This window comes from Ambystoma mexicanum, chromosome 3p (assembly GCF_040938575.1).
Source record: "Ambystoma mexicanum isolate Mex_15411 chromosome 3p, UKY_AmexF1_1, whole genome shotgun sequence".
In the NCBI taxonomy this organism is placed as follows: Eukaryota; Metazoa; Chordata; class Amphibia; order Caudata; family Ambystomatidae; genus Ambystoma; species Ambystoma mexicanum.
The window spans coordinates 780,308,389-780,318,228 of record NC_090925.1 but is presented as its reverse complement, the minus strand read 5'-3'; the positions used below and the strand labels follow the sequence as shown (position 1 = coordinate 780,318,228).

Below are 9,840 nucleotides of genomic sequence, written 5' to 3'. Positions count from 1 at the left end.
TTCTCTCCTCATATATCTGACGTCTCTAAGAAGTCACACTACCAGCTGCACCTCCTCAGAGGTATTCTTCCCTTCCTCTCCTTCCCCCAGAAGCTCACTGTCTCCCGAGCCCTGGTTCTCTCGAAGCTGGACTACTGTAACAGCCTCTATCTTAATCTGCCTGCCTCCACTCTCTGCCCTCTGCAACTCATCCAGAACAGAACTACGAGACTTGTCCTTGGCCTCAAGCCCAGGGACCGTATCTCTCCAGGACTGAAATCTCTACACTGGCTCCCAGTGGATAAGAGGATTAAGTTCAAAACCCTCTGCATTGTCCACAAGGCCTTCTGGGGCCTGGCGCCTAAATACCTTCAACTCTCTCTCCTAAATATCTTCCTTCCCGAGAGCTTCGTTCATCCGTCTCCAACTCCCTTAGGGTCAGCCGCTTCTCGAAGCAACGAGCTGGGGGTAGATCTCTCTCTGCGGCAGGGGCCTCCCTCTGGAACAGCCTTCCTGCCTCCCTGAAACTTGAGGAGAACAATCTCCGGTTCCGGAAGCACCTCAAAACCTTCCTCTTTGCTTCTGCTTTCTCTCTCCCTCTCCCCTGCTAAATTCTTCACTGAAACTGCACTGAATCGGCAACTGGGCCACTCTCAGCGACCTCTGTCCTGGGCCCAGCCACTCTTCACTTGCACTGCCTCCCTGGCAACCCCTGCACTGCGGAACTGTCTCTGTATCCCTACAGCCCCCCATTCCCAGCACTTGTCTGCACTTACCTTGCACTTGCCACCAGCTGGCCCTATTTATTTATTTTTACTCTACTTACTTTGTACTGCACTTCCCCCCTCCCCTTCCCCCTGCACTTCTTCCCTTCCCCCTACCCCTGCACTTGCGCGATCTGAATGACACCTAGCCTAGTAGGATCGTTGTCTGTCTTCCCCTTGTTCCCCCCTCCCTGCCTCGTCGCGCCTTGAAACACTTGTGTATAGGTGCGTTCCAAATGCCATATCATATCATATCATATTATAAAGTGACCTCCCTGATCTCTGCCCTCCTCTACGGACCTTGTACTATTATGTTGCTTGTGTACCTTGTTACGTCTCTGTTGCTCTGTACTGTACAGTGTTTTCCCTGCTCACCAAGTTATACCAGCGCTGTGATACTTACAGGTTTGGGCGCTGTCAATAAATGCATTAAATAAATAAATAAAGCTCATTAAATGAGTGCAAACTTCAGTTAGGTGATACATTTTATGTAACTATGTTCTCTGTACAGCGCTTAGGCGAAAGCGCTATATAAATAACATATTATCATTTCACAAATTCCACCATATAAGAACACTTACTTTGCACTCATCATGTTATATTCCCCCATGTAAGAATATTAATGTTGCCTTTGACCTTAACACCGGTAAAATAAGAAGCCCAGTCAAAATAGGGAAATATGCCCTCCCCATGTAAGAACACTCATGTTGGCTTTGCACTTAATGCAAGTACAACATTCCATGCCACAGTAAGACCCAGGCAGGCCAGCCCCATTGTTGGCTTTCCTTTGCCCAAAAACGGCAGTTAAACATGCAATGCTCTTGTCAAAAAATGTTCATGCTCCAATGCCCCTCCCCAGGTCCCAGCATGCATACACACAGATGCACACACAGATATAGACACATTCAGACACATTCACCCACCAGTCACGCACCCACACAGCTGATCTGTCATTCACAGGAGCACCCATAACATTTATACTTTGCTCATTAAGACGCGCAGCCACACCCGATTACACCATTCAGACTGCGTTCATTCATAGGTGTGCACTTGCAGACACCTCCTAGCATACACACGTACACACTCCCTCGCATGCATGCACACATACATGCATGCATAAATGCAATACCCGCATGCACGCAAATACACTTTTTTTTAGTTAATGGTAATTATTGAAAGCACGGGCTATGCAAAAGCTCAACCAGCAGTTAAGCCTTTAGCTGCAACATGGGGGTAAGAGGGGCGTCTATTGATATCCCCATGGCAAGCTTTTGTCGCCTGCCTCTACCTTCACTTCAATGCCTGTTTTCTCACCTCGGAGAGCAGTGTATTAAGTAAATACACTGCTCTCCGAGTTGAGAAATGTGACATGTTCTAGTGGACTGAGCCCAGGGCTGGGCGTAACAGCAGAGTGATGCCTGCTGCGTTAAGTGGGGGTGGGGGCGTGGGGAGGGGGTGAGCTTTATCCCTCCCAAGCACATGCCTGGCGCCGACCCTGCTTCCAAGTCTGTGTTGATATTTTGACGTTCGTGAGAGAAAACACAATTCTATGACAAGACAGGAGGCTCATATTATGCATTACAATCTTTACTCTGAAACCACAGCAGCAAAGAAAAAACTTTTACAAACAAAAAAGTTTCAACAACAGAACTAGATAAAGTTCAATGTCAATGCATGGGGAACTCCCCAAACCATCATGGAGGATAGGTCATACCCTGCAGGGGACCAATGAGCAGGGACCCTCCTTTATATATGTCCATTACTCTAACGCCAACCCCTCTTTCTTTGCTGCTGACACCACAGAGCTAAGTCACCCCTTTCAGTTGTGTCTTACATTGTTTGTCAGTAGTAGGCTTTATTAGTTTGAATATGACATATATTATTTATATGGTAAATATGTGTTAATTACCTTTTATTATAAAGGAATTTGTGTATTTGATACAATGTATCTGGATAGCCGTGTGCGGCCGTTGGTTTCATTTTGGTGTCTTTCAAAAAGAAAATATGTATTATGCTCATACTTCTTGTTTCAGCTGAAGCAGTGGTGCAATGGTTGAATTTCGGACTACAGTCCATGAGGTTGTGAGTTCGAGGGAGCTCTCTAATTTATTTCTTCTTTAAAAATTTCTCGCGCTTGTAAACTCAGGTGTTTCTAGTGCATTAATCAACTCGCTCCCGGCGTGCGCAAGAGCAGTGTTGTTTACACTGTTCCCTCTTCATTTCGCCTGTTTGAATTCGTGCCCCTTGACAGATTTATGGTCACCTGGGGATTCCAGGTGCTGCAGGCTTTGGGTTCGGCCTGCCCCTTTGGCTTATGTTTGTAACAAAAGCCTCTGTTTCAGTACTGAGCCAAGTTAGCTCAAATATAGAGCTGCAGGTCTCCCATGCAGGAAGACCCGGGTTCGCGGCCGACCAGCGCATGTTTATTTGTATATTTTAAGACTAGATATTTTAATTGTTATATTTTAAATAATTGTATTTTACAATGGAGGTATTTGATTGTCACCTTTTTTGCTCAGTTGAGCAGGGATTTCCTAATGGGCATTTGGTTGGTTCATGACTTCTTCAGAAAGATTATAGCACAAACATTTTAATAGTAAAAATGTGGTTTTGTTAAATGTTTGTAATTTCGTATCCCTGGTGACACAACACATTTCCTTACCTTTAGTGCTGGAAAGAAAGAATGTTTACTGATAGACTGTGGGTTTGTTAGGTCAAAGTCTGACCATCCAGCGCAAGAGCCCGATGCACTGCCAGTCTGCAGTTTTATTTTATTTTCTTTGTTTATTTATTCATTTACTTATTTCTTAAGTTATGTGCTTTGCCTTCACTGTAGGTGCCATAAGTTCGGTTTCAGGATCAGCCTGATTCTATTGCGAGGTTACCCCCTCGTGTACTGCTGATTATCACACCCTGCTCGGGCGAGCAGTTGGAGGTGCACTTGCTCAGTGTATCCTACCTTCAACTTGACAGTTTTCTTTTGTTTGGGTTATCTTCCCTGGAAAGGTGCAGTCACCTGCTCGGTGGCAAGGTTGCCTGGGGTTTCTGCGAGGGGTCCCCTTGTATACGGCTGTGTCCACACCCTGCTAGGGTGAGCAGTTGAGGTACACTTGCTCAGTGTTTCCTCCCTTAAAGTGGGCAACTTGGGTAATTACCTTAACTGGCATGCACCATAACCTGCTCGGTTTCAGGCTCTGCCTGAGTTCTAATGCGAGGTTACCCCCTCGTGTACTGCTGATTATCACGCCCTGCTCGGGCGAGCAGTTGGAGGTGCACTTGCTCAGTGTATTCCTTCCTTAAGGTCGGCAGCTTTGTTTAGGTGCTGCATATGGCTGACGCCATTGTTTGGTCTTGTAGGCGTGCAGTAACCTGCTCGGTTTCAGGCTTCGCCTTGTTCCTACTGCGAGGTGCTCCCTCGTGTACTATTGGTTGCCTCACCCTGCTGGGGTGAGCAGTTGAGGTGCACTTGCTCAGTGTACGCTTTGATAAACAATATGTTTAAGTGTTGACTGGAACACATTTGCGTTTTTTCAGAATTGTCAGTGGCCCAGAAAACTCAGTGAGTATCAGCTTATATAAGGGCCGGGGATTCGGTCCCCTGTGAGGGCGTAACCCCTCTTCTTTGGATATTTTATATATATTTCATATATTATATATTCTTTATTTATTAAGTGCTTTAAAGAAAAGAGTGTGGAAGTGGTTGTAAACAGACCCATATGGGGTTGTACCTTCCTCTCTAACCATCTATCTGGTGTTATCATTCATCTTTTAGTTAAAAATTCTGTCACCCTTTACCTTAGTTAGTTTCAGGACAACTCAGTCCTTTCCTTAGGTTTTGATTCCCGACCTCAATTGCTCCACCCAATACCAGTGCTGATTAAGCTACAGTATTTTCTCTCAACATGAGGAAGAATAAAGATGATGCGTTATGCCTCTATTGAGGTCTGTAGGGCTTAAGGCTCTCTTTAGTGGAGACGTTTGTTCTCCCCTACTTTTGTCCCATTGGACATTCCTTATTCTTTTGGTTTCTGGTGGAGACAGGGTCAGCTCGAGGGTAACCGTTCAGTTTTTTACATGACAAGTTGAGCAACCATGTTTTACTTGGATGGAGTGTTTGGAAACACTTGATGGTATCAGTTAGACGAGTTGCCAAATAATAACTTGCTGGCGCCTGCCTCATGTTTTTCCTCCCAAAGCTTGGCCTATGGTTCAGCTAACCGTCTAACAGTGTGTTGCAACTTCTCCTCTGCTCGAGGAGTACACGCAGGCTTCTGTACCCTCATGAGCGTTGCTTAACCTCTTTAGAGTGCTGTTTTCATATCCGTGCTGACCGTTCTGATACAGGTTCCTAATTTTGGAAAGGTCTACATCAGTCTTTTATCCAGCTGAGATCGATAAGTGAACACCTCACACCACACAACGCTCGTAGTAGTGTTAAGCACCACTCATATACCTGAGGGTTCGTAGTACTGTATAAGTACTGTTTTGCTATGGACAATGTGCTTAGTTTTTCCTTCCCCTGATTCCCTTAGTGGCCAGTCAGCCTCACATGAATACAGTGACTCAGACCTCAGGGTTTGAGGGGACAGTGGTCCCAGATTTCTTCTCAACCTTGCATTTACAGGGCATTGATAATTATCCAGAGTTCTTTCCCCCTCATTCCCCTTCCTGCCATCCTTGGGGGAGATAGCATCATAATATTACGCCTCTGGGAGTATCCAATGGTTTCAGTTTTCCTGCCATCCTTGGGGGAGATTGCATCATAATATTACACCTCTGGGAGTATCCAATGGTTTCAGTTTTTTCCTTTTTACAGGAGTTCTGGCGGGTGACCAGTGCAGACTCGCACTGAGCATTTCCCTCCCGTCTGTTACTTTCCTTTGTGCTAATCTCTGGTATTTCAATAAGTTAACTGGAGTCTGTCCAGTCAGGGGATTGGTTAGAGGCGCTAGTGGGTATTTATTTCTCTTAACGGTGTAAAGCGGGGCTTTAATGTGGTCCTCAGGGTAGTTTTCTTTCTGGATTGCAAGGTTTTTCCTTTGGATAAGTGGGGGAGGTTTCTCCTCTTTTGGGAAGGCTCAATATCCCTTGGTGGGATAGAGGGGTCTGGGAGTGTTACTATCCCCCATCCACGTTATGACCCTCTATCACGATGCGTTCCAGAGTCTATACATTAACTTTCAGACGGTGTCTGCCGCTACGATTACCAGAGTGCTGGGATATATATTTGGTTGATGACTTGATTATCATAGTCACCTGCATGGCAGGTGGACCTTTGGGGTTTTCACAAGAGTTTGTTTGCAGTAAGGTGCCAGCTCAGGGTGCTGTGAGCTTCAAAGATCTGCAAATTGGCTGAAATATAGGTTGGACCTCTTCTGGTGTACACCTTCAGTTTAACCATTTAGTGATCAGTTCTTTGCAGTTTAGAGTCTTGCTAAGATTTTGGAAATTTGGTGTCCTCCTTCGGTTACTTTTGATCCGCTAGGGGATTTATCACCAGGGAGGAGGGATCAAGGTTCAAGCACCGGGCATACCTACAAAGGAGTTTAGATATCACTATAATGGTAGTGATTGGATGTCGGATACATTTTTTCTTCTTGCCAAGTTTGGCCTCTTAAGGATCAGGTTTATAATATCTGCCTTTTGTCATGGTAGCAGAGTCCTTCTTCAAGAGTTCGGGAGGTCTGAGGGTCTCCGTGTTGGCGGTTTGACGGGTTTAGCTTCTCAGGTGGGGCCCTCTCTTCCATTCTGCTTCTGCCTCCAGAAGACTTCCCTCCTTAGTATACACATATGTCTGAAGACAATTGTAGATTAATTCTATTGCTTTTCAGCTCCGCTCAGGATGGATTGTCCTATTACAAAATTTATAAAAATGATTTTTTACTCCCATTTTACCCTTTTGAAGATTTGTCTTTCCCTCTTGGTTCCCCAGTGTAGTTCTGTGACATGCCCTGTTTCTAATGCGATATCTTCCTTTAATGCATGGGATGGAACCTATAAGACTTTCACCCCTATGGGGTACTTTTCTTTATCTCCAGGAGAGCTAGGTGTTTGTTTTCATTGGTTTGCTTTCTAGGTCCCCAAAAATGGTACGAATTTAAGTGTTTTGAATATTTGATTGAACAACATAGGTGTTTATTTCAGATGGTTTTGTCCTAACCTATTAGTATAGGAAAACTTTGTTCAATGTTTTCCCCTCTTTTAACCAGTTGGTTTTGGTGGCCTGTAAGGAACGCTGGATTTGGCACATTCATGTTTTTCTTGCAGTGGATTTGACTTTGCCTCATAAGACAGCTTTTCGGGCAACCTAGTCTTGGGCAATTCTCTGATTGGTCAACAGATTGATTTAATGAAAGCATTTAAAAAATGTTACCTTTCCTTTAATTTTATTATATTATCTATTATATTGGATCATTTTGTACTTACTAATGAGATGCAAGGGCTTTGAACTTGCATAATATGAGCCTCCTGTCTTGTCATAGAATGACTAATCCCCCACACTAACGTGAGATGGGGGTTTAGATTCTATTAAAGACAAGGAGGCGATTATTATCCCTCCCACCCACCCTGGATATGATATGATATGATATGACAATTGTGATACGCATGTACACAGGTGGTTCAAGTGAGAACATTCTTTGGTTTGTTGTTCTTCCCAACCACCCACCCTTCTTGCTTGTTGTTCTTACAGGTACGAGTTGAGGTTCTGCTCAGGAGTGTGGATCGTAGTTACAAGTTCTGGAGTGCGTGATTTCGGGTGAGAAGTCCTATCCAGAAGAACTTCTTCATTGCTTCAGGCTGCGGAAAGGTTGAGATCTCCGGTTTCGCTGGATCCTTTTTCTCTGCGCTACGCAGTTCAACCGTTCCATTGGGCGTCTGGTGCAAGTCAGCTGCAGAAAGAGGGGTTGGCGTTAGAGTAATGGACATATATAAAGGAGGGTCCCTGCTCATTGGTCCCCTGCAGGGTATGACCTATCCTCCATGATGGTTTGGGGAGTTCCCCATGCATTGACATTGAACTTTATCTAGTTCTGTTGTTGAAACTTTTTTGTTTGTAAAAGTTTTTTCTTTGCTGCTGTGGTTTCAGAGTAAAGATTGTAATGCATAATAATCGCCTCCTTGTCTTTAATAGAATCTAAACCCCCATCTCACGTTAGTGTGGGGGATTAGTCATTCTTATTGACCACCAGGTGCCGTGAATGCACTCAGTCGAGTGAATTTTAATTGTCAGTTGTTCTTCCACGCTGTGATTTACTTTGATCTTAACATCTAACTTGCCGCACTTCCCATGGTTTTTTTTTTTGCTCCTCTAACGGTCACGGAAGAGTGATCACGAGCACCAGAACTATATGTAGTCCTGTCGTGCTCTGATCACTTCCATGATCGCAGTGCCCCCTGCCAGGGATTAATGTACATTGCGATAGCCGGAACCGTTCCGCTCCGAAGTGAACCGCTTCTGTGAGAAAAACAATTACAGGATACTTCTCCTAATCCTGTGGATATGCTCCCCCACTCCTAACCTTTGCCACTCCTAACCTTTGCGTTGCGGTCTATCTACGCAAGCGCTCGCTGCTAAATTACACAATAAATCACTTGTCACATTTCCCACATGTAATAAACTGAAATGTACTTAACTGGCTGTCTGAGTTGTTAGGATGGTGGACAGGATTTATAGGGGTGGACAGAGACTATTGGGTTAAAAAGGTTACATGTTTGGAAGGACCAATAACATTAAGAACTACAAACGTATGGAGATTGTATTTTTATTGATTTGCACTTGTGATGTGTACTGTTCCTCCAGGTCTTGACATACAATTGCAGAACCAGCTCCTAAAATGACAACTGCCAGTGTTAAAGGATAGGGATTTGACTCCCAAGGACACAAGCATCCTACTTGTCAACCAAGTTCTTCTTTTCCTACTCCTCATGTTGTTGTGCAGAACCCAGTGAAAGCATCATTCACAAATCCAAGTTATGGAGCAGCCACAACAAGAGCGGGGGCGAGCAGGGGCATTTCATGTTGGCCTGTGGCTGTTTGTCCTGTGTGAAAGGAGGTAGAGGCATTCGGGAGACACTGAAGTAGACCTCTGGGAGAAAGGCCCCAGGGATTTTAGCCCCTGCTCTGATTGCTTGATAAATGCCACATTCATTCATTCATTCAATTATTAGCTTTATTTCGGATTTGACTTCATAAAAGCACTTTAGATCGAAGACATATACATATATGCAGCTGATATTACAAGAATGAATCATAAATCAAGCAATGATAAACGATGAGTGTATCACACAATTAAAACTATTTGCATCATAAGCTTTTAAACGTTAACATTTTGACTGTCCTCGGAAGCAGAATTTCAGACAAAAAAATAACTATAGTTACTATAAAAGTTCAAAATAACCCATTGGTCAAAAGCACATATTATTTGCTTAAAGATGTTTGCATTATTTCTCTATGTAACCAGGCTCTCCATACAAAATCAGAAACTGAAAGAAACACCTGGGGTTCCCAACCCCAGAGTGTGAGATCCCCTGATGCATGGACTGGCAGCACTGCTTGAAGATCAAAAGGGGGATCTGCTATAGGGATGAATACAGCACCGGGCTCAAACTCCACCAGAGAGCCAAGTCCCTGTCTGCCTGCACATCACACCGGTAACCGTTAAGGGAGGAAAAACACAGAACATAAGGGTTTTCCAGGCACAATCCTTGAGACCCCATGATTGGACCTCAACCTAGCGGCCAAGCATGATCACCCAGCATGATGACAGATTTGCACTGTTCAAGGTCTACGGGACCACAATGTGTGGAATGGCAGCACTGCCCGGAGCTGCAAGAGGAGAATGCAGTATGCCATGTCCCTGACGCTCCTTACTGGAACAGTGGTGAGGGGAGAAAAACAAACACCAGGGTTTTTGCAGCTGCAAACACAGAGGCCCCATTATTAGATCTCAACCTAGGACACTCAACCAGCTGATCTTCCGAAAGGCACTATTTTAGTCTGCATGTGTTCAACAACATGCGGGTGCGAGTGCTCCCTTGGAGCGGCAAATGGCAGAATGGTGTATAAATCGATGCCATGCGGAACTCGGTTCCGGCC

The 9,840-nt window shown here is 44.6% G+C and overlaps 1 long non-coding RNA gene across 1 annotated transcript; it reads left to right on the top strand.

Annotated features, from left to right (window-relative positions):
• The first annotated feature begins 2,546 nt into the window (after nucleotides 1–2,546).
• On the top strand, nucleotides 2,547–7,854 carry LOC138580860 (uncharacterized). Its single transcript, XR_011304359.1, has 2 exons — nucleotides 2,547–2,633; nucleotides 7,435–7,854. It is a non-coding gene; the product is annotated as an uncharacterized lncRNA (long non-coding RNA).
• Nucleotides 7,855–9,840: the final 1,986 nt, after the last annotated feature.